Below are 25,452 nucleotides of genomic sequence, written 5' to 3'. Positions count from 1 at the left end.
TCTTCTGGACCATAACGTAAAGGGTACCAAGCCTGCGCTCATTCCAAATGAGGAACCACCTTGATGGTGCAGTTTCTCAGAAACTGACAGACTCCCTCCAACAGAAAATGATCTAGAGGCAAGGAAGGAGGGTGGTGGTTTAAGAAACATTGACAGTATCCCAGAGTTATGACCTGTAGTGCTTAACCCCCAGACAAACAGGGACAGATAGTCACCCACTGGTGCCAGATGGACAAAGCAGCTTTGGGCATGGGGCAGCACTGGGAATCACAGAGGTGACAAAACCACCTTTGTGCTCTACAGCCCATACTCTGGCGGCCAGGACAACGCTGCTGTGGTTAGCCCAGGGGTATCTGAACCCTGCCATGGAAGGCAAAAGAGAGGTAACTTTCTAAGGCACAAACTCTGGAAGCAGACAGACAGCTGTTGGATCGCTAGATGCAAGGAATTAGCAGTGGCCTTGGACACCTGAAACATCTGCAAGGGCTCATCAGCCTTTGATCCAAAAAGCTGATCAAAGGACATGTCCAGAACTTTACATTGGACATCATGATATGATATTTTATTTATATCGCACTCATACACAAGTGTTTCAGAGCGCGACAAGGTAAGGGAGGGGAGAATACAACAACGATCTTACTAGGCCCAGTGACATTGAGAACGCACAAGTGCATGGGAAAGGGGAAAAGTGCATGGAAGGGGGAGAGTAGAAAGTGCAGAGCAGAAGAGAAACAGATGACATGCATTACTCACCGTAATAGCATTTCTGATGATTGTATCTGCTTAGATTCACATGCTGTGCATATGGTCCAACAGCCAGTGGTAACCGCAGAGTATTGCATCTCATCTTTCGGGGACCGAAAAGGGAACGTTGGCATAGGCGTGTCTGTAACACTATCCCTATTGTGACGTGTAGTGTACCCACAATCCCTCATGCGCCGAGGTCCCTCCGATTGTATTTATTCTGCCCGAGAGCGCCCAAGGCTATTGTGAGGGAGTATTTGAAGAGAGAAAGTAGAAAGACGTCTATGTTCCTTCCACCCCGAGCAGGGAGGCAGGGAGGGCGCGTGTGACTAAGCAGATACAATCATCAGAAATGCTATTACAGTGAGTAATGCATGTCTTCTACTGCTTGTTAATCTGCTTAGAATCGCATGCTGTGCATAGACTAGCGAGCAGTACCTGGAGTTGGATGTGGGTTGTGAGAAGTAACAGTAGAGAAAAGATGTCTTAATACTGCTTGTCCCACCTGAGAATCCGATCTAGAATGAGTGTCTAGGCAATAGTGTTTTGCAAAGGTGTGTACAGAACTCCAGGTTGCTGCTTTGCAAATGGACTCTAGGGGAACATTTGCAATGAATGCTATGGAAGCCCCAGTTCCCCGAGTAGAGTGTGCTCTAGGCTTGAAGGGCAGTTCTTTCTGAGCAAGAGCGTAACAGTGTGATGCATTTGACAATCTACCTTCAGATAGCTAATTTAGAGACAGTATCCCCTTTTCTACCAGTTGCCACTGAAATGAAAAACTGGTTTGTTTTCCTCAGTGGTTTAGTTCTTTCCAGGTAGGACATGACTGCCCTGCGCACATCTAGTGTGTGTAGGCTTCTTTCGGCCATGCTAGCGTGATTCTGGAAAAAGGTGGGTAGTTCGATCGATTGGTTCACATGGAACTTCGAGATGAATTTAGGCGCAAATCTGGGATGAGTGCGCAGAACTACCTTATCCCTGTGGACAGTAACAAAAGGGTCTAGAACAGAAAGGGCCTGTAGTTCGCTAACCCTTCTAATAGCAGTGATAGCCACTAGGAAGGCTATCTTCTAAGTAAGGTCTTTTAATCTTGCTTTATGCATTGGCTCAAAGGGAGATCCCATGAGTCTGGTTAAAACCACATTTAGATCCCATCCAGGAGCTGGGTGAGAAATGGGTGGATGGATCCTCTTAACCCCTTCCATAAAAGCGTTCATCACCAGTATTTTCCACCACAACACTTTGTTGTGACATCGTGTAGGCTGAGAGAGCAGCAAGATGAACCTTTAGGGAATTAAAGACCAGTCCTGTGTCTAACAAATGGGCTAGGTACAGCACAATGTGTGTGGGTGAGCAATCAATGGGATTGACGCCTTTGGTATTACACCAGATGACAAAACGTTTTGATTTGCTGGAATAGAGGGTGTTAGGTTTCCTAGCTTCCCTGACAATGTCCATGCATCTCTGAGGGAGCTGAAGGTTCCCAAACTCTATGACCTCAGGAGCCAGGCTGTTAAATTCAGTTTGTGGGCGTGGGTGTAGGGTCTAGACCCTGTCCTGAGACAACATGTTGTACGGGCCGTGTAGTTTTACTGGTGGGGAGAGGGACATTTCCATTAGATGAGCGAACCAGGGTCGGTGGGCCCACATCGGGGCTACCAATATCATGACGACTGGTTCCTGGTGCACTATCTTGTTGAGTAGGGGCGCTGGGGGGAGGGGGGATGGGGATGTTCGCGTAAACAAATTTCTCTGACCATGTTATCCAGAGTCTGTTTCCCCTTGGAGCGGTTCTGGGGGTACCTGGAGGCGTAGTCTTGGCATTGGGCGCTCTCCTGAGTTGCGAACAGGTTGATCTCTGGGAAGCACCATTGTGCGAAGACGTTGGACACAATGTCTTCATGCAGACGCCATTCGTATTCTATGGGCAGTGGGAAATCTCTGCTGAGCACGTCTGCCAGAAGATTGACTTGCTAGATATTGAGGGATCTGAAAAAGCATGTTCTGAACCCTCTCTTTGTAGGGGAAGGCGAGGCCAACCTTTGTCCGGATTAGAGCCCCAAGAACTTGACTGGGGACTAGACTGGATTTTTTCTCGTTGATAAAGAATCCCAGACTGAACAAAAGGTCTACGGTCTTCTGGGTGTTCAAAAAGCATGTGTCGTAAGAGTCCCCTGTTATGAGCCAGTCGTCGAGGTAAGGGTAAACCGGGATGGATAGTCTGCGCAGATGTGCTGTCACTACTGCCAGGACCTTTGTAAACACCCTTGGCGCTACGGCGATGCTGAAGGGGAGCTCCTTGAATTGATAATGCCTGTCCTCTTAGATATTTCCTGTGCGCTGGCAACATTGAAATATGAAAGTATGCATCTTTCATGTCCAATGTTGCCATGTAGTACACGTTTCAACAGTGGGATCACCTCTTGTAGCGTTACCATCCAAAATGTTGAGGTTTTATTAATTTGTTTGCTGAGCGCAGGTCTAGAACAGGGCGCACAGTGAGCTCCTTTTTGGGTACAAGGAAGTACACTGAATAAATACCATTGTTTACCTGAAGAATAGGGACGGCTTCTATGGCGTCCTTTCCCAGCAGCGCTTCCACCTCTTGATTCAGGATCTGCAGATGGTCCGGCGAGATGAGTCGTGAGTGTGGCGGTCTGAACTGTGGTGGTCAGGTGAATTTCACGCAGTACCCGTGGGCGACCGTCTTTATAACCCACTGGTCTGAAGTTATCCCCCCCCCCTCATGCCTCGAGGAAAGATGTTAAACGCCCCCCGACCGGGGTGACAAGGGAAGGGACCTGGATCTGTTGGTCATTTCTGACCAGAGGCTGCAGCTCCTCTGGGGTTGGGGCCTCTGCCTTTGCCGCGTCGTTGACCCCTACAGGTGGGTAGTTGGCAGGGCTTCCTGATGTTTGTCCAGAGTTCCAGTTTCCCGTGTTGTAGTAGTTCTGACCTGCACGGGACTGCCCTCAAAAGGACTGACGAGAACCGCCTCCCCTTTGGGTGGGAGGGAAGGTTTCTGAGTTATTTCTTGTAATGATTTAAGAGTCTCCTGCTCTTTCTAAGCCCCCTCCAGAGCATCGTTGACCGCTTTCCCGAAGAGATTGGTCTCTTCTATGGGTTTATTAATAAAGACGGCCTGTGTTTCAGGCTTGAACCCTGAGTTGCGTAGCCAAGCGTGCCGCTTGAGTAGTGTGCCCTGGGCCAGGGATCTGCCTGCTGTCTCAGCAGTGTCCAGAGTGTTCTTGATTATATTTTGATTTACTTGCCTGCCCTCGGCCATGATGGTGAGAAGTCTGGCCCTAGCGGGGTCAGGGACCTCCTGGAGACCCCCTTGTACGAGGTTCCATTGCGCGTCTGCATAACCGGCAAGCAGCGTGGTGTTTTTCGCTATGCGTGCGGTGTGTGCAGCTGCTGTGGTAACACGCTTACGTAAGGAGATTCCTTATCCTGAGGTGCCTCCCCCGTAGCAAGGGGTACCCCCCTGCTTGTTTCCAGGTGGTAGTGATTACCAAGGAGTCGGGGTTGCGTGGCCTTTAATATATTGAGGGTCTGTTGGACCTGGCCAAAATAGTTTTTCCACTCTTGGATTCACTGACCGGGTCTGAGCTGGCGTGACCAGGGACAGGGCCAAACTTCTCTTAACAGAGTTCAAGAGGTGAATGGCTTGGCTTGAGGGGGGTTTCTCTTTGAGAATGTCTTCCACAAAGTCTTGTTCCGGTATCGCCTCCTGGGTGGTGATCTGAAAAAGCTCTGCTGCCTTCTTTAAAATGGCATTGAAGGCCATTTGATCGTTCACAGGCGAGGCCTGACGGGCCGAAGTGGTGGGAGAATCCAGGCATAGGACATCAGTGTCCTGATCTTGCATGGGAAGCGCCCATGGCTCAGGCTCCACTTCTGGGTCTGGACCACATCTTCATGGTAGGCAGAAGCCGAAGGCTGAGTCAAGATTTTCCTGGAAACGTGAAGCTGACCCCAAAATAGGGTCTTCACGAGATCTCTTAGGGGAAGGTTGCTCAGAACGCGAGACAATCCTTTATAGACGGTCCATGCATCCTTCAAATTTCTCCTTGGTCCACTTAGATGAACCAGAAGGGCAGAATGGTGGAAAAACATCTTCCTCTCTTTCGCGGCGAAATTTGTCCCCAAGGGTGTTGGACAGAGGCTCTTGACTGTCCTCATAGGTTTAGCTAGTACTGGGGCGCCATGGCGTGTCTTTTAGACTTGTCCGCTTCACGCGCCATGCGTTTCGACGGTATATTAGGCGTCAGCCCAACCGCCGAACTAATCCTTGCGATACTATCCTCAATCTCCGCGAGTCAATGGGTCAGCGGCAGATCTACTGCGGCTTCAGAGGGCCCACCGGTAGATTTTGCGCCTATGGAAAGGCTAGGAGGCCTAAGAGTAGGTTTAGGGCCTACCAAGGCCTTAGGGGGCGCCAGTGCGTCGGATGACCGATTTAGAGGTAGCGCCCTTATTTTTGGAATGTCCAAGTCGCAAAACAATGCTGCGGATGCAGGGAAGGCTGCTGATCTATCAGACCAGAGGATTCCGATGAAATTTTCGGCGGACCTGTTGGCGCCTTCACCTTTTTCGACGGAACCGTCAAAATCGGTGGAGGGGTTTGTGTGTTTAGTGTTTCGTGGTTTCTGTACGCCCCTGTCACCGGGTGTTGTCCCCGAAGCGAGACTTACAGAAGGAATAGAGGGTTTGGGGACGGGAGTGGCAGACCTAAAGCGTCCGCCTCAAGGCCGATGACATCCGATGCAGAAGTCTGGTCATCAGTAGTGCCCCCGTCACTTTCGGCGGGTGTGGCGGTGGGGGAAGAGGGTTCCGCCCGCGGCATAGCGTACGTGGCCCACTGCTTTACACGGCGCTACTTCAGGGTCTTAGGCCAAAGGAGCTCACACGCCGCACACCGCTTCTCGTCGTGATCTAGGGGTAGACAAGAATTACACGTTCTGTGCTCGTCTTTCCACGGGTACCTGACCCTACACTTAGGGCAGAACCTAAATGGTGTCCTTTCCATAGCAAAAGGTATAAACAAAGCTGACCAGACCTTGAGGGCAAAGAGGAGAGACATAACAAAAGATATGGCCACTCCAACCCCACTCTCCCTACTCTGTAGGCCGACCTGTGGGCCCGGCCACGTGGATGGCTCAGCCGCCAGATCTTAGGCACCGAACTCCACCGCCAGTCGAAACTTCCTGCAGTCGAGGTTGTTGAATCTCTGTTGAAGTGACTTAAGGGGAAATAACCGACAAAGTCGGTATAAAGATAATGTCTCTTCTGAAGTGCTCCGCTATATGGTGACCAGTTATCTGGGCGGAAAGAAACTATCTGAGGGACCTCAGCGCGTGATGGATTTTGGGTATACTACACGCCACAATAGGGATAGTGTAACAGACACGCCTATGCCGACGTCCCCTTTCGGTCCCCGAAAGAAAAGATGCAATACTCTCCGGTTACCACTGGATGTCGGACCATATGCACAGCAGAAGATTAACAAGCATCAGAAAAATAATAAATACAAATAGATAAGAGACAATAAACATTGGTAGTGCAGCCAGCAAGTGGCAAATGCTGTGTGTACAGCAGCAGACTGGGTACGTCTGATAAGTGCAGAAAAATAAGAAAATGGGGTGTGGGGGCTGTATGGGTGCAGATACAGTCCCCAGTGCAAGGGGTGGCCAGGAGGCAGTGCAGGAGGGTGAGCAGGTACCTGGGCTCAGGGGCCATAGGGTGGCTACGTGCACAGTGCCAAGAGAGCAGATCAGCAGGGGAGAATGGGAGCGAAGGCAGAAGCAGAAAAGAAGGTCTTGAGGTGCTTCCGGAACCGCAGATGGTTCTCCTCAAGTTTTAGAGTGGCAGGGAGGCTATTCCAGAAGGAGGACTCACCTGAAGACAGAGATTTACCCCCAGTTTGTTTCTTTAAAAAAATTACTGACCCGGAGGGACTTAGAGGTAGAGGAGTGAAGAGCTCGAGAGGGGAGGTATTTGCTGAGGGATAGCTGAAGGTATTTTGGACCCAGAAAGCCTTGTGGACAATGCAGAGGGTTTTTAATTTAATCCTTGCATCCACTGGGAGCCAATGGATAGATTTCAGAGCTGGAGAGATATGATCCCAGGGCTGGAGGCCAAGGACAAGTCTTGCAATCCTGTTCTTGATTAGTTGCAGCGGGCGGAGAGTAGAGGCAGGTAGATTTAGAAAGAGGCTGTTACAATAGTCCAACCTAGAGAGAACCAGAGCTTGAGAGACGGTGAGCTTCTGGGGGAAGGATTGGAAAGGCAGAGTACCCCTGAGGAGGTGCAGTAGGAAGTTTGACTTTTTAGAGACCTCAGGAGCGAATACAGGGGTCCTCATCCAGGAATGTTTCCTCAGGATAGAATCCATGTCTACAGAGCACACCACACAATCTGTGTCAAGGCCGAATGGTAAAATCTGGCCGGCAGCATTCTTTATTTTGCTAACAATGTTGTTGAAACCTCCTCTGCCCCCTCCCCTCATTGTTTGCACCGGAGACGAGCCGCCACAGAACCAAGGTATACTTGGCCAGGGTGAAAGAAGTGTTCACATAATGCAGGACCAGCTACTTGACACAAAAGCTTTGCACCCCATTGAGTTCAGCTTCTTACTCTCCCCGTCAGGGGGGCCAAGTAGTGTAGGTCAGACGCTAGGCACGCTGTCAGGCATGTACCACCACGCTCTCCCATGACAGATGCGTAATAAGGAAACCTGAACAATGCTTTTTTGCATTGCCTGTTCAAGCACAGTGGTGGATGCTGGTTTCTCCAATGCTGACAACATAGGGATGCAACCGCTGTGTTGGAAGCCAACAAGGTCTCCCTGGGAGGATCTTTTCAAGATATCCGTTAGGTCGTTTTATGCCTTATAACTATGTCTCCACCACCTTCACCATCACCCTTTGGTATGGAAGATGAGGCATACTCTGCCCAGAGAAATGTGCATCAAAGCCACTGGCTCCTTGACTGTCCAAGGTTAGATCAGCCAGTTCCGCCGTCCCCCGCCCGCCTCACTCAATCCATCCATCATAAAACTCCTCATTAAAGTGCCTAGCCACCCTGGAATGCATGGGTTCAAACGCAAAGGTGAAATGTTCTTAGGAAGCACCTGCACTGAGGCAAGAGTGGCCCGCATCAAGGGTCAGAGTCCACCAGTGGAGTCGCGACCAAGCTCTTTGATGTGTTGTTGTGGTCCACAGAGGCACCACTGCCGGCTTCATGAAGCATGGATGGGCCTGAAGGCACCAAGAGGCCAAAACACAAAGCCGTCATAGGGGGAGGGGGTTTCCACCATCTGCTGGCTGATATTTTTCCATTCCTCAGTAGTAGAGGATTTAGTGGGAAATGGGATCTGCATGGGTGGCGAGTCCTCCAAGGTGTTGCTGGAGCGAGAGTGATGACTTTGCTCCCTGGAGAACAAGAAATACTGATGCCAAGTAGAGTTGCTGGGGGGAAAGACCTCTTCCCTAAATTGTTTCTTCTTGTCCTTGAGAGAATTGGACAGAGTCCTCTTACCAATCCTGTGGTAGAAAGTGAAGCACTTTATAGGCATTCTCCTTGAGGGCCACAACTGGCAGGATCTGCAATCCTCTGAGTTATGCCCTTTGTTGAGACCGAACAGGCAAATCCTGTGGGGAACACACACACAAATATCTTTCTGCCGCAGCCCGCAGAGGGCTTGAAGCCAGAGCCTTCATGCATGTTGCAGTTAGCAAAAGGAACATTGCATTTTAGAAGTGTACTGTGTGCACAGAAAAAAGATCACAGGGCACAAAGGCTCCATATATACTGGCCTCAATGTTCTGTCTGACAAGGGTGCACACAAGGGTGACGGGTGGAGCAGTGCTATGCCCCTTGGTGGTGAAGAAATGTCAGAAGACCGCTGTAGAGAAAAATCTCAAAGATGAGGAATCTTTACAAGTAAGGAATCCATTAGAAAGCCATGACCCCCGTGCCCAAGAAACAGGACAAGGGGTAGGAATTTTCAATTTGCTTTTAGAGCGCAAACTAATCAAGATGGGAAAAAAAGAAAGAAGTGCACACAAATCATTACAGACACATATACCACCTCCAACACGTTTCCTTACCATTGGTTTCCCTGTTGACAATCACGCAGTAAAGCAAGGAGAAAGTTGTGACTATCAGAATTTGGCAACTACATTATAGAGACATGGAACGTGTCATTCACTCATGTTAGGAATGCAGGTAAACTGAAATGAATTCATCAGTATCAATAGCGCCTTGAAACACTTTTGTATAGGTGCGTTATAAATGCCACATCATAAAAGGAGACAGAAGCACAGGCAAATCATTACAGAAACAGATCTACTTTTTTTTTTTTTACCATTTGTTTCCCTGATGACGTCCACTCAGTAAAGATACTAGACCCCGGTGACCAGCGGCCTTTGGCGACCACATTCTGTAAACACTGAATGTGGTATTCCAAACATGTAAGGAATGCAATTAACTGAAAGACCAGAAGAAAATGAAATTTAACAATAAAGTCTATTAATTAGGTCCGCGAACTGAACACACATGGTGGATTGAGAACTTCTCAAATAGATTAGCTACTCAATGAAGGCTGTTAGACTAATAGTACCATTCTCATGTACATATTAGGACCCTTTGTATGGAATTACATTGATGGATTCCTGCATATGCACTGAAAGTAATTGGATTCATCGGATTTCATTTTTTGTATTTATGTATGTGCACCAATGTTTCTTCATGTTTACAAGGTTCTTATTGTATTTAGTCTGTGTAGTTTCATGACCTTGTTCTGTTGCTGCTTATTCCAATACGGTTTTGTCATTTGATACATTTGTTAAATATATGAAATTGTTTTCAATTTCTTCCATGGAAACAAAATTCTGCATATATTTTTTAGAGCCAACATGACAAGGGAATGAACATCTGAAATTGTTTTCTTTTTCTATGGGATGCCAAACTATGTCAGAGGAGATGTTTCTCAGCTTCATAAGAGCCTGTTAGCAAGACAGGTACACTTCAATTGATACACATTTGATTGGGAGGCATTTGAACATCCACCAATATGTTTAGGACCTGAACCCTGAAACAGATACTTAACAAGAAAAAATGACTTACTGACCCAACTACATATTACTCATTTAACCTTCAGTCAACACGAAATTATAACAGCATTGAAGGGTTGCCCAGCCATAAGAGCCTTCGGTTCGACCTCTGCCCTTTGGATGTTTATAAGCATGAACTCGTTTTTCCAGCCCCAATCTTATCACAATTATTCAATGCTATTAATAGAGCCCTGGTTACCCTGGCTGGAATAATTCAATGCTTGTTCCTATATTTAAAAATGGGGGTCATGATAATCGAGGCTGCTACAGTCCCATTTCTCTGCTTGATTCAGTTGCCAAACTATTTGGGAAATTAATATTATCAAGGATTTTGGTTTGGTCTAAACTATCTTATCCAATATACTTTATTCAGTTTGGTTTCTACAAATGCTTAAGTACTACAGATCAAGCATTACATTTATTTCTGATAGCACATCCATAGCTGGCTACACCACTTGAGTCTTTTTGGCTTTCATGTACTTATTCTGTGCCTTCGATTGTGTCAAAAGGGGATTGTTATGGGGAAAACCAGAAAAGACTTGCACAGAATATAGTCAGTTCACGCTTTTCATCTAAGAGAGGGGTGCATCATGGGTGTCCTGGCTCCCCTCTTATTCAACTTACATATTAATGACATTGCGAGTGAGTGGAGTAGTGTTTCAGATGTACCCATTCTCTCGGGTCAATGCTATTCCATTTTGCTGTAGGCAGATGACAGTGCTCCTGGTGTGTACTCTGAAAAAGTGGCAATCCCTAGTTGATATTTTTTTCTTCATTTATGGGTGCAAGAGATCTTTCAATTAATATCTCAAAATCTAAGATGATGGCATTGGGGACAAAACAGCCCATAAAGCATAGCATTCCTTGAAAACATAAGGCATCTGGCATCTGGGTGAGTCATGGTCAAGATCTAGCAGGACGCATGAAACAAACTAATGGGGCACTATTCCGTTTTACCAGAAATACTGGAAGCTTTCCAATTAAGGACATATTGATGGCTTATAGAGCAAAGAGGGTAAAGATTATGCAGCAGGTGATGGGGGTATTCTAATGAACCATTAGCGCATGCAGAAGGTCCTGAGGGTGCACCGGAGCACTCCTAGTTGTTTTCTGCATGCTGAACTAGGAGTCTTATCTGTCAGACTACATCATAATCAAGTCCCTAAAGCTGCAGTGTTCACATGGACCGAACCGTAGCAGTTATAACAATGGGGATGCTAACTGACTGGCTTCAAAGTGACGTTGGGTCAAAACTAGTTGAGAAACAATGGCTTGGCTCCTAGTTTTCCAACCCTTCCACTCTTTACCAAAACTGAAAGCCATTGCTAGAACGCTACTTTGGCCATTCAAATTTATTAAGAGAAGATCTTTTATTAAAGAACCTCATGGTTTGTACATACATACCTATTGAACTAGCTCATTCTCAGGAATCTTACTTAAACGGGACCAGGAATTCATTTTCCCCATCACTTATTACGAAACGTATGCTTAGCATGGTCCCCCTAAAGGAATTTATCAGGAAATGGAAAAATCCCCCTACAAGGGACAATAAATGTTCATGTGGGCAAAACATTGAGGATATTATGCAGTTCTGTCCCGAATATAAAACACAGCATAGTAGGCTCCTCCTGCCTTTATTAAGCAAAATGGTCTTTAGGCAGCGCAGTGCCCACACTGATGTTTTTAACCATGTGTAATTCTTCCCTTGTATGTTGGACTGTTGAACAGTTCTTGGTCTAGGATTTTAAAATAAGGTCAAAGATTGGAAGTTGATGTTTTTTGCATTATTGCTATACATATTAAGCCTTGAAGCTAAAATGGGTTTCTCATTTTTTTAATTTACTCCATTTTGCTAATTTAGTATTGCTTTTATGGAATATATTTTTCTCCGAAAGAAAGTTTTTTCTTATTCTTCTTTTACTGACTCAGACGACTTCTTAGCCTGCATCATGGCTGAATTTAGCCCCACTTTTACCTCATTGCTGCACTTCACCATGCACAAACATCAAAATCCTGACCAGTGGTATTACATTTTTAGCAGACCTAGAAACAAATTACCTGTGTGCTACTACTATAGATCCATCAACCCCTCCCTCCATTCAATACATCTATCCCGCCATCCAATTCACCCCTCTATCCAATAAACCCATGCATGCCTCAATCCACCCTCCCTTCCTTCATCCACTCCTTACATCCATACAATGAGTTAAATGCAGATGCCCCAGCTCTGGGTTTTGTGAACAGCAGCATCCTTTTATAGGTGGACTACAATGTTTTAATCTCTAAAGCACCCTCAGTATTGCAGAGCCAGTTGAATCTGTTTGTTAAACTCTTATTTTTCCACTGTTTTACAATCAAAATTTCAAAGACTAAAACAATGGCCTGCTTTAGTAAAAGACTGCTGAGATCGGGTTTAAACACTTTTTCCCTGAATCGTGCTGCCCTGGAATGCATTGGCTGATTAGAGCAAAAGCCTAAGCTGGGGCCAACGCGCTGAGAAGGGAAGAGTTATATTGGGGAGAAGAGGGAGGTAGATGTCAATTTTGCAGTGTGTTTCGGTAATAAAACCGTTTCCAATGCACTAACAGTATAAAACATCCAAGCAGTCCCAGTGGCCTTTTATGGAGCAGATATATTGGGATACAGCAATAATGATGAGCTTGTAACTGTAGAAAACAAAATACTGAAACGACTGATGGGACTACCTAATAGCACCCCTTCTGTCCCAGTTAAATTGGAACTGGGAATAACAGGAATGGAGTTCAATGCCAAACTGAAACCACTTATGTACTAGTTTAGGCTGTGGACTACTTAACATGTGCAGTTACTGGGCAGTTCTGGTGGGCTTCCTCGTGATACCAGGAGCTAAAAACCTTAAACGGTTGGCTTACAATAGGGAAATGCTAATGTTAAATCTCCTGTGCCTTTGGAAGGACCCATACAAATATGGCAAATCGTAAAAAAACAACTCTAATCCCAGCCTTTAACGATTGGGGAACCCAAAACCAATTGGCGATCTGCCGGAGGAAAAACCTAGCCTCAAATAATCGAACAGGCAAACATAGGAAAGGAGAAATATCTTGATTATGCGTTGGATAAATCTCATACAATTGTATTCACAAAAGTTCACCCCAGCATCCCCCCTCCCAACATTTGATGGACAAAGGGTAATAGCCAAAGTATCCTTTCTGTGGTATTTGGGAAAAGGATGAAATTCATTTTCTGTTCTAATGCCAGTTATATGATAAGCTTTGATCGCAATGGTTAAAACCAGTATGGAACAAGCCAGGAACAACGACTATGAGTAATGCAAGGCCCCCCCCGCCAAAACTATCCGATTCATTATAGAAATCATAAGTTACTCACTGTAGTGACTAACATACTCCTAGTCCATAGTCCTTTTCTCCATGCTGCATGGGCGTCCCTCGCTAGGGACGGGAGACGGAACATTTTTCACCAGAAAAAAACCTCCCCCTTTAAATTTAGAGGCGCGCAGTGGCGTGGTCATGGGAGCTTGTGACTCCGCCCACTGGCACCATCCCTCAGTCCCCATTGACGTGGCGACAATATTAACATTGCCTAATGACAGCAGTTTTATTAGGGGGAGGATGGTGGGAAGTATGGAGGAAAGGGGAATATGGACTAGGAGTACGTTAGTCACTACGGTGAGTAACTATTAATTACTCCTACATCCCGTCCCCTTTCCTCCATACTCCATGGGCTATTACAACTGAATGTAGCCCCAACGTGGAGCGGTGACCCTACTTAAGAAAACAGGTTCCGTAGAACCACCTGTCCGAAAGTCGCGTCTGTCCTAGAGCCGGCATCCAAACAGTAATGCCCCCTGCTGATGACCTGCCATTGGACCTTTCTCTGGAAGGCAACCACCGTGGCCTTGGCTCGGACAGCATGGGCATGCATGTTTGTTGGAAGTGGCTTGTGCTGCCGCTTATAAATCTCCTTGATGGCTGAAACCATCCACCTTGCTATAGAGGCCTTGGACGCCTGATAACCTGGCCTTGAATCCCCCCCCCCCAAATTGACGAAGAGAGCGTCCGACTTGCGGAAGCTCTTGGTCCTGTCCTGTTACAATTTCAGAGCGCGTCTGACATCCAGACAATGCAAGACCCTTTGAGCGTCGTCCATAGTATCCGCAAAGAAGGTAGGTAACACTATCTCTTCATTCAGCTGGAAAGAAGAGACTACTTTAAGTAGAAACGCAGGGTGCATTTCTCTGTGAAAAGTGGTGTAGGGTTCTGAAGCCACCAGTGCCCGATTCTCGCTAACCCTACGCCCAGTCATAAGCCCCACCAAAAGCACTGTTTTAATGGCGACAAGCACAATGTCCGCAGATACCATTGGCTCGAAAGGTTTGTGTGCAAGGGCGCCCAACACTACATTGAGGTCACACACAGGGTGTGGTTTCTTGATGGGCGGTGAGGCCCGCCAGATGTCGCTTAACTGCTGGGTTGGAGGAAGAGAAGAACTCCTCCTCCGAGTTCCTGTAAGCTCCTATGGCTGCCAGGTAGGTGCAGCATGTGTCTATTTGCACCCCTGAGTGTGCGAGGTGCACAGAAAATGACAGCATGTTGTCCAACATGCAAGTAAAGGGGGGGTGGGGGGTTTCGATTTCCTTAGAGTCCGCCCAGTGACAGAACCTAGTCCATTTACTTGTGTACTGACTCCTAGTGCTCAGAATGATGTCTAGGTTAGTCTGTGACAGGCTCAGATGCTTTAGTGTGACCTGTTCAGGAACCACGTTGTGAGGGCTAACTTCTGTGGAGCGGGGTGGATGACCATGCCCCCCTGCTGAGAGAGGTGGTGAGCCGGGCCCAATGGCTGGTGAATGGGCGGCCTGTCCAAGAGGCTGAGCAGCTCCAAGAACCATGGTCTCGCCGGCCACCACAGAGCTATCAAAATGATGCAGCAGTGACATGATTCTCTTATTTTGCAGATCACCCTGTGGACAAGGGGAGTGGGAGGGAATGCATATGCTGTCATGTTGTTCCAATGTATCTGGAACGCGTCACCCAATGAGCCAGGACACTGGCACTGCTAAGACACGAACTGTGGACACTTCCTGTTGGACCAGGTGGCGAAGAGATCCATCTGAAGATGCCCCCCATCTGCTGAAGATTCCCCACAGGACCTGATCTTTGAATGGTGATTCGTAATTGTCAGCTCCCAGTCTGCTGAGCCGTTCCACCTCCATGTTGGACTCCCAAGGGAGGTGGATTGCACTCAAGTAGATCCCGTTCTCCAGGGCCCACTCCTACATGCTGATCGCTAGACTGCACAGCGGAGGGGACTTGGTGCCACCCTGCTTGTTGATATAGTACATGCTGGTGGAGTTGTCCGTCTGAATGAGGACCACCTTGCCACTGATAAGCGGCAGGAAAGCCTTGAGAGCGAGCCAGATAGCTTTGAGCCCCAGTCTGTTTATATGGGCCTTCTGCTCCTGGAGGGACCAGACTGCGTGGACACTGTTGTCCAGGGTAGCGCCCCAGCCTTCCAGGGAGGAATACGCACGTGGCAGTCCCTGGACCACCAGGCCAGGTCCGGGTGGAGAAAGGAGGGAATGCTCCCAAGTGCCGCTTGGGAGACTCGCTCCTGATTCCATGAGGCTGCCAAGTGCAGCTGTAATCTCATCAACTGGAGTCTCTTGTGGGGTACAGCCTGTAAGGGAACTGCCATGATACCCAACAGATGCTGGTACCACCAGGCCGAGGCCACATCTTGGCTGAGAAAGTGACGAGTGGCCCTCTTGATGGCCATGATCTGTCCTCCAAAGGGAACATTCTCTTGAAGCTCGTGTCCCAGAAAGATCAGGCTCTGTGTAGGCTGCAGCTGAGACTACTTGAGGTTGACAGAAAATTCCAGTTCGTGGAGTGTAATCATCAGCGCAGAGGAAGTGTGGTGAACTTCCTCTGGGGATCACACCCTGACGGGCCAGTCGTCCAGGTACAGGTAGACATGGTGGCCCTGGGCCCAGAGGAGGCAGACGTATGAATGCAGGAGGACTGCATTCATACGTCTGGTAAATACCCTGGGGACTGAGTCGAGGCCTAAGGGTAGAACCTTGTACTGAACATGGAAGCCCATGATCCTGAAGCGTAGAAAGGACCGATGAGGCTGCCAAATTGGGATGTGTAGATACAAGTCCTTCATCCAGGGAGCAGATCCAGTCTCCACTGCCCTGCACAGTGTCTCCGCGATGAGTGCTGGCGTAACCATCCTGAATTTGTGAAGAGGGAGGGAGGGAGAGGTTGAGGGTGGAGAGGTCCAACACAACATTCAGGCTAGTCTGGTTCTTCGAGTAGAAGCCCAAGCCTCTCTGGGAGGTTGCCTGGCTCTTTACGAGCGAACGAATTTCTGCCAACAGAGTTGTCATCCCAATCTATGGGAGTGGAAGGGAGGAGAGGGAGGGATTGGTAGACTGTACCCCGTGGATACTACGGTGAGGATCCAGGGGTCCACAAACCTCTGACGCCAACGCAGAGCGTGAAGGGCAAGCCTGCCCCCCACCGAAGACACATGGGTCAGAAGGGGCCTGTAATGCTTTCTTTCCCTCTGAGGCTGATGCAGAGGAGGGGGACTGAAAGAAGCCTAGTCCTCTGTTCTTGGAAGCCCCGGACCCCGCCGAATGCCTGCCCCTTATCGAAGCATTGTTGCGACTGGGTGTATGCCTTGGGCGTGGCCATGGTGAGGATAAAGACTTTGCAGTTTGGGAACAGTTTTTCTTTTTATCTAGCTCCTCATCGGTGGTGGAATGGAAGAGGTCACTACCCTCAAATCGAAGGTCCAATATGCTTTCCTGGACATCAGGGTTGAACTTGGTAGCCCGTAGCCAGGCAGCCCTCATTTTTGTGGCTATGCAGATGGCACGGCCTGAGGTGTCAATGTGCGCCACGGTGGACTCCATGATGTCTTGAGCCAGCAGTTTAGCTTCAGCCAGCCCCGCCTTGAAACGTGCCTGGCTCTGCACCAGACGTTCTGGAAGGAAGTCAGCCATTTCCCGCCCAAGCCTCTGGTTAACGGCTGCCAGAATGGCATCCGCGTTTGATTGTTGAAGGTGCCGTGAGGCTTTGCAACAAACATGCTTTCCTTGCCTAACAGCGCTCAGGACGATTTTCCTGAAGACGACTGAGGCTTGGAGTTGAGTGACGCTGCAGCGATCACCGAAGAATGTGGTTGAGGGGGTGCCGACAGCAAGAGTGTATCCCCCTCCAATTGCCTATACTTGGCGTTTAGGCCCCGATTGGCAGTCTGGGCTGAATGGGGTTTAAGCCAATCCTTTTTGGCCAAGGTGACAATGTCCTTCTGTATTGGAATCCCTGTTATAGCCGCAGGGTGTAGAGTGAGGACCTCACCCAGGACCCCCACATCCAGTTGCCCGACCTCTGGTTGCGGAAGCCCCCAATATTCTGCCAATCCCGCAAGCCGTTCATGGAAGGCCTTGGCTGAAGATGGCATGTCGGGGTCTTCCTCCTCCTCCTCATCAGTGTCCACCAGTGGGTCCGGAGCCAGTGACTGCTGTGGATGCTGGTGTGGAACCACCTGAATTGTGGGAGCCGGAATCGAAGGAGCCCGCAATGGCAGTGGGGTCTGTGCTGGGGTTTGCGGTGCCGGAGCCATAGGAGGAATGGCTGTAGGCGCCTATGTAGGGGCCGGCGGGAGCATGTCCGTGATCACAACCTGAAGGATGGCCCCTATCTGAGGAGATCTCATGAGTGTGAGGAACTTATTTAAAAAAAACATCCTTGCAGGCCAGTGAGGTGGCAGGTGATATTGACGGGGTAGCGGGCGGCTGCTGGGGCCGGTGCATACTCTGTCTTGCCTGTTGCAGGGAAAATCTGTCCTGCAAAGTTAATTGATAAACTGTAGGCCACCTACCCGGTTGAGACCAGTCCCACCTCGAAACTCGTTCTCCCACCTGCTCCGCATCTAGGGGCGGTATTAGACGAGCAGTCATTTTGACTGGTGTGGCGGGCATTTTGTCGAGCTGCGAGCTAAAGTTGTGGTGCTTACCTCGCTGGGCCTGGCCTCCTCCAGGACCCTTGGCTGAGGAGCACGAGACCTACCCTGCACCTCAGGACGGGGCCTGGTAGGCGCGTTGCCCTCGGCTGCATTGCCAGTAGTGTGCTGCGTACAAGCATGTCCTCACCATCTGACCGGTACTCGTGCGCAGCCCCTCGGGTGTAACCCTGGTAAAAGAACCTTGTGGTCCCTCAGCACTGTCCCCAGAAGGATCTAATAGTCTGGCGGCCGGTAGCTGGAGTAGCCTTGTTACCTGTGCTGGTGGGAGAACCTGAAAGGTTCCTCCCTCTCCAGCATTTCCTTGGGAAGGAGTCACCATTGCGGGGTGTGATGGAAAATAGCGGCTATACCATGGGCCTTGACTGGTATCTGACAAAGTCCTTCAAGTCCTGTGGGGGCAACTTTTCGAAGAGCTCCCTCCACTGAGCTAACCTGTTCTTGTGAGCGTGTGGTGTAAGCGCATCACACGTGGAACAACCCTCCCAGCCGTGATCGGAGCCAAGACAGCGGAGGCAAAGAGCGTGGGGGTTGGACGGGAAGAGCCCTTCGCAGGCTGGACACCTGCTGAAGCACGCTGACGTCGACACGCACCAGGGAGGTGCGTTGCCACAGGACCGAGTACCTGATTGAACAAAACGGAACACAAAAGATAGAAGAAAGACTCCGGGGAAGAGCGTGTGGTATTAAAAGGCCGAAGCCAAACCTAGGAGGGCTGGTGAAAGTGGCCCATTCCCGTCGATGCCAAAAAGGGGACTGGGGAGTGGCTCTGGTGGGCATCCAGGGGAGCGCATGGTCCCAGGGCCGTGCCCCTACACGACTCTAAATTTAAAGGGGAAGAAGGTTTTTTCAGATGAAAAAGGTTCCGTCTGCCGCCCCTAGTGTGGGACGCCATGCAGTATGGAGGAGAGGGGATGGGACGTAGGAGTATGACAATGCATTACTTACCGTAAAAGCATTTCTGATGGTTGTATCTGCTTAGATTCACATGCTGTGCATAGGTCCGACATCCAGTGGTCACTGCGGAGTATTGCATTTTGTTTTTCGTAGTCAAAAAGGGACGTCGACAAGGCGTGTCTGAAACACTATCCCTATAGTGACGTGCGTTGTACCCACAATCCCTCACGCGTCGAGGTCCCTCTGTTTGTATTTTTCTGCCCTGAGGGAGCCTTCTAGACGTGAGTACAGAAAAGAGAGATATAAAAGGAAGTCTATGTTCCTTCCATCCGAGCGGGGAGGAAGGGTTGGCGCATGTGAATCTAAGCAGATACAACCATCAGAAATGCTTTTACGGTAAGTAATGCATTGTCTTCTGATGTTTGTTAATCTGCTTAGAATCACATGCTGTGCATAGACTAGCGAGCAGTACCCGGAATTGGCGGTGGGTTATGAGAAGGAACTGTAGAGAAAAGATGTCTTAATACTGCCTTTCCCACCTGGGAGTCAGATCTAGAGTGTGCATCTAGACAGTAGTGTTTTGTAAAGGTGTGCACAGAACTCCAGGTAGCCGCTTTGCAGATGGACTCAAGGGGAACATTTGCAATGAATGCTATGGACGCCCCCGTGCCTCGAGTGGAATGTGCTCTTGGCCTAAAGGGCAGTTCTCTCTTAGCAAGAGTATAGCAGAGAGTGATGCATTGAACAATCCATCTAGAAATAGTGGACTTTGAAACTGCATCCCCTTCTCTTCCTGCTGCCACCGAGACGAAGAACTGATTAGTCTTCCTCAGTGGTCTGGTTCTTTCCATGTAGAACATGACCGCTCTGCGGACATCTAGTGTGTGCAGAGTCCTTTCTCCCAAGTTGGAAGGATTTTGAAAGAACGCTGGTAGTTCTATAGACTGGTTTACGTGGAATTTTGAGATGAATTTCGGAGCAAACCTTGGGTGAGTGCGTAGAACCACCTTATCTCTGTGAACTGTAACAAAGGGGTCTAGAACAGAAAGAGCCTGTAGTTCACTTACTCTCCTGATGGAGGTGATAGCTATTAGAAAAGCAGTCTTAAGAGTGAGGTCTTTAAGAGATGCTTTGTGCATGGGTTCAAATGGTGAGCCCATGAGTCTGGTAAGTACCACGTTAAGGTCCCATCCGGGAGCTGGGTCAGATATCGGGGGGTGTATTCTCTTTACTCCCTCCATGAAGGCCTTTATAACAGGGATCTTCCACCACGACACTTTGAGTTGGGAAGTGGTGTATGCAGAAAGTGCCGCTAGGTGGACTTTAATGGAATTGAACACTAGACCTGAATCTAATAAATGGGTCAGGTATAGAACAATATGTGTGGGAGAGCAGTCAATCGGGTTGATGCTCTTTCCTCTGCACCAGATGACAAATCTCTTCCATTTGCTAGAATAGCAGTGGCGAGTGTTAGGTTTTCTGGCTTCCCTGAGGATGTCCATGCATCTCTGCGGGAGCTGTAGATGTCCAAATTCTATGATCTCAGGAGCCAGGCTGCTAAGTTCATGTTCTGGGGGCATGGATGCATAGTCCTGCCCTTGTCTTGTGACAGCATGTTGTACGGGCAGGGGAGTTTCACTGGGGGAGATAGAGACATCTCCATCAAGTGAGCGAACCATGGCTGTCGGGCCCACATTGGGGCCACCAGTATCATGGTCACTTGTTCCTGGTGCATCTTGTGCACCACCTTGTTGAGAAGGGGAGTCGGGGGAAAAGCGTAAACAAATTTCCCTGACCATTGCATCGACAGACCGTTCCCCTTGGATTGGTTCTGGGGGTACCTGGAGGCGTAACTTTGGCATTGTGAGTTTTCCAGGGTTGCGAACAGGTCTTTTTCTGGGAATCCCCATTGCGTGAAGACGTCGAAGACGATGTCTTCGTGCAGTCGCCATTCGTACTCTTCGGGCAGGGGGAAATCTCTGCTGAGTTTGTCTGCCAGCAGATTGCGTTCCCCTGGTACATGTTGTGACAGTAGGAACATCTTTTGTTTGAGAGCCCACTTCCATATATTTTGGGCCAGTTTGGACAGTCCTGGAGAGTGGGTTCCCCCCTGCTTGTTGATGTAATACATGGCTGTGGTGCTGTCTGTAAGGACCATCACTGTCCTGCCTTGTAGGTGTTCCTGGAAGGCTTTTAGCGCCTTGAACACCGCTAGTAGCTCCAGAAGATTGATGTGCTTGGATGCTACGTTCGGAGTCCACACTCCGTGAGCAGTCTGATGGGAGAGGTGAGCCCCCCATCCTGTGAGGGATGCGTCTGTGGTTAGAGTGGCTTCTGCCGCGGGTGTGGCAAAAGGTTTCCCTTTTCCCAGGTTTTCCTTTGTCCACCACCGTAGCGAGAGAACTAAGGCCTGCGAGACCACCACTAGATCGTCCCATAGTCCGCTGGCCTGACACCACTGGCTGTTGAGCCACTCTTGCATTGGGCGCATGCGTAGGCGCGCGTGAGGTACCAAATAAATACGACGCCATCATGCCTAGCAAGCGCATTGCTTTGCGTACCGTCACCTCTCGACCGGTCACATTGAGGGATCTGAAACAGCATGTTTTGGACCCTCTCTTTGGAGGGGAAGACGAGGCCGTCCTTTGTTTGAATTATAGCCCCTAGGAATTGTTTGATTTGGCTGGGGTCTAGGTTGGACTTCTTTTCGTTGATGGAGAAGCCCAACTGGAACAAAAGGTCTACAGTCTTTTGGGTATTGGAGAAGCATGTTTCGTAAGAATCCCCTGTTATGAGCCAGTCGTCGAGGTAAGGGTAAACTGGGATGGACAACCTGCGCAGGTGGGCCGCTGCCACTGCCAGCACCTTAGTGAATACCCTTGGTGCTGATGCTATGCCGAAGGGTAGCACTCTGAACTGGTAGTGTTTGCCCTCTATCATGAACCGGAGGTATTTTCTGTGCGCTGGCAACATTAAAATATGAAAGTATGCATCTTTCATGTCCAATGTTGTCATGTAATCTCCCTGTGATAGCAGTGGGATCACTTCTTGTAAGGTCACCATACGAAACTTTTGGGGTTTGATAAACTTGTTCGCTGGGCGCAGATCTAATACAGGGCGCATGGTTAGATCCTTTTTGGGTACAAGGAAGTACACTGAATAAATACCTTCCGTTACCTGAGATAGAGGTACGACCTCTATGGCTCCTTTTTCCAGCAGTAGTTGTACTTCTTGGAGAAGGATGGCAAGATGTTCCGGTGTCATGCGACGTCCTCTCGGGGGTTTGTATGTTGGGGAACTGTAGAATTCGATGCAGTATCCGTGGGCTACGGTGGAAAGTACCCAGCGGTCTGACGTTATAACCTCCCATGCTGGAAGAAAGGATGTTATCCGGCCCCGACCGGTGTTGCATGGGAGGGGACGCGAATCTTCGCGTCACTTGGTGTTGTTGGGGGCTTGGGAGCCTCTGGGGGTGGACCCCCGGCCTCTTCCTTTGCCCCGGCGCTGGCCTCTTTGGCTGTACTGGCCACTATTGGTCTGGAAATTGGTGGCGTGGGTACTGTTGCTGCTGGTTTTGTTGTTGGCGTTGGCCACGAAAAAAGCGTTTGTTGCCATAGCCGCGCCTGGTAGAGGGCTTAGAGATTTGGTCAAGAGTTTTGATAGTATCGAACTCTTTTTTAGCCATCTCCAGAGCCTCATCCACCGCTTTCCCGAAGAGGTTTGAGTCTTCAACAGGTTTATTTATTAAAGACGCCTGTGTCTCCGGTTTGAACCCTGAGTTGCGCAGCCATAAGTGGCGTTTTAGGATTATTCCCTGAACCAGGGAACGTCCCGCTGTTCTTGCAGCATCCAGAGTTCTTTACAATACTCTGGTTGACCTGGGTTCCTTCGCCAATAGTTGTAAGCAGGCGTGTACGTAATGGTTCCGGCGCTTCTTTGGCGTCTTTGCGCAGTTTGGCCCACTGCGCGTCCGCATAGCTAGCGAGCAAAGAATTGTTGTTCGCAATTCTTGCCGAAAAGGCAGCCGAGGATGTAACTCTTTTTGCAAGGGCATATAACCGCTTGCCCTCCTTGTCAGGTGGTGCCTCACTGGTGGAAAGTGGTACCCCTGCCCTCTTTCTTGTGTTGGTTACTACCAGGGAATCCGGAATGGAATGTCCCCTGATGTACAGCGGGTCTGAGGGTGAAGGAGTGAAAAGTTTTTCAATTCTAGGATTGACCCCTCTGATTAGTGCGGGTGTGGACAGCGAAGGGATGATTCTTCTCTTCACCGAAGCGAGGAGGGAATGGTCTGACTGACCGGGGGTTTCTCCTTAATTACTCTTTCCACAAAGTCTAATTCAGGAGAGAGCTCCCCAGTGTCCAGTTCGAAATGTGCTGCTGCTCTGCGCAACAGGGCATTAAATGTGGGCTGACAGTCAATGGGAGACGTGTTTCTAATAGGTGAATTGTCCGGAGGATTTAGGTTCAGGACATCAGTGTCGGAATATATTGATGGGGATTGCCAGGGGTGAGAAGGTCCTTCTTCTGGATTTTCTCAGAAGCCTTCTCCTACCAAGTCTGGGCTGTCTTCCAGACCTTCCTCCTGGTTCCGTCCCTCTTCCTCGTCCATAAAATCATCCTCTTCCTCAAAATAATGTTCTTCCCCAGTGAGGTCATACACACTCTGGAAGTCTGAGGCTGTGTCCTGGTGGGGATTGACTAGTCTCGGAATTTTGGCCCTGGGGTCCTCCTGAGGCCCTTCTCTTATTCTCTTGGGAGTGGGAGGGTTCTGGGTATTCATAAACCTCTCCATTCTTTCCATGCAGAGATGGAGCCTTTCCATGGTTTCATTGGGTACCCCTGAGCGGTCTAGCGGGGGAAAAATAGTGTCTTGTAGCTGAAAACGGCTCGACCTCTCCCACAACGTCGAGGAAAGTGTCCCGTCGCCCTCCGAAAAGCCTTCAGGTGTGTTGGGAATCCCCTCGACTGAAGGAGATAGTCCCTGCCTTTCTTCGGGCTTTTTCGGCGTGTCTTTCGACCTCTGCGTAGCGCTCGACGTGTCTTTCGGCATACGCTTGTGGGCGTCGGCTACCACGATCCTCGCCAAGCTCTCAGCGACTCGTTTGTCAGCGGAGGGCTGTGGTTTCGAGGTTATGGGTGTCGATCGCTCTACGGCGGCATGCGCTTTCTGCTGATGCGCGCCGGCCGATGATTTGGGGGCGGCGCCCTTATTTGCCGAAAGCCCAGTCGCTGGTCGCGGCTGCGAGAGGGGCTTCGAACCCGAACGGTCCGAGGAGGCCGCCGGTGGAACCTGCGTCTCCTTGGGCGCTGATGCTCTCTTCGCCTTCGACGAAGAAGAGCCATGGGTTGTGTGCTTATGTGTGGTCTTGTGTGCGTCAATGTCGCCGGGGTGTTCATCCCCATAAGCAGGGCGTGAGCCGAGCCCGTCGGGGCCGGGGACAGACGACGAAGCGCGTGTGCGCTCTTTAGGGGGGTTTTCGACTTCCGTAGCGGAGGTCGTGGTATCACTTTCCTCGTCACTCTCGGTGGTAGCAACGGTGGGTGAAGCGTCGGCCTTCGACATAGCGTAGGCCGCCCACCTCTTGACCCTACGGTCTTTTAGAGTCTTAGGCTTAAGAAGCCGACAAGCCGTGCAACCTTCCTCTTTGTGATCGAGGGGCAAGCAGCGGTTACACCGTGAATGCTTGTCCTTCCAAGTAAACTTGCCCTTGCAAAGCGGGCAAAACCTTAAGGGTGTCCTCTCCATAGCCGAGGCAATAAATCGTGATAACCACCCCAAGGGAAAGGAAGGGGAAAAGGAAAGGCATTCTCAGAAAAGAACCAGAGATGTCCCACGACCCCCACTCTCCCTACTGTATATGGCCTGCGAGGCCAGGCCACGTGTTCGGCAACGCCGAAGGATCTCCTCCGCTCGTCCCCTCCGTCGAAGATCTTGCTCGGCGGAGACAGCTTCACAACAGCGTCGAGGGGGGGGATCGATATGTTCTATATTAATATAGGAAAACGACCAAAGGTCGAGGAGATGAAATCTGCAATGTCTCTCGAGGAGCTCCGCGTAAAGGCGACCAGTAGCTGGGCGGAAAAAAACAATCTGAGGGACCTCGACGCGTGAGGGATTGTGGGTACAACGCACGTCACTATAGGGATAGTGTTTCAGACACGCCTTGTCGACGTCCCTTTTCGACTACGAAAAACAAAATGCAATACTCCGCAGTGACCACTGGATGTCGGACCTATGCACAGCATGTGATTCTAAGCAGATTAACAAACATCAGAAGGTGAATTACTAACAACGTATATGTCAAAAGCATGGATAATAAGAGAAAGCAATTTGACTCACGTATTTGTACTGAGGGTACAATTAATGTATTCCGTTTCTGGCTGTTGGAAGATTCTTCTCACTTGTATTTGTTTTGGAGTAATTAACTGTTTTATATATGGTTATATTTATATGAATGCATTTGTTTTTCTTTTTTTAATCTATGCTTTTAAGGTTTGTAGACAGAAAAAATAAGCATCCATCCATCCATGCATCCATCCATGCATGCATCCATCTATTCCTACAATACCACTACCCTCCAATCCATCCCTCCATCCAGATTAAAAAAATGTAAAAGGGAAAAGCAACTATTTAAATCAAGCATGTCTTGCAAAA

Source organism: Ambystoma mexicanum, chromosome 3q (assembly GCF_040938575.1).
Source record: "Ambystoma mexicanum isolate Mex_15411 chromosome 3q, UKY_AmexF1_1, whole genome shotgun sequence".
Classification (NCBI taxonomy): Eukaryota; Metazoa; Chordata; class Amphibia; order Caudata; family Ambystomatidae; genus Ambystoma; species Ambystoma mexicanum.
This window is presented reverse-complemented; position numbering follows the sequence as displayed.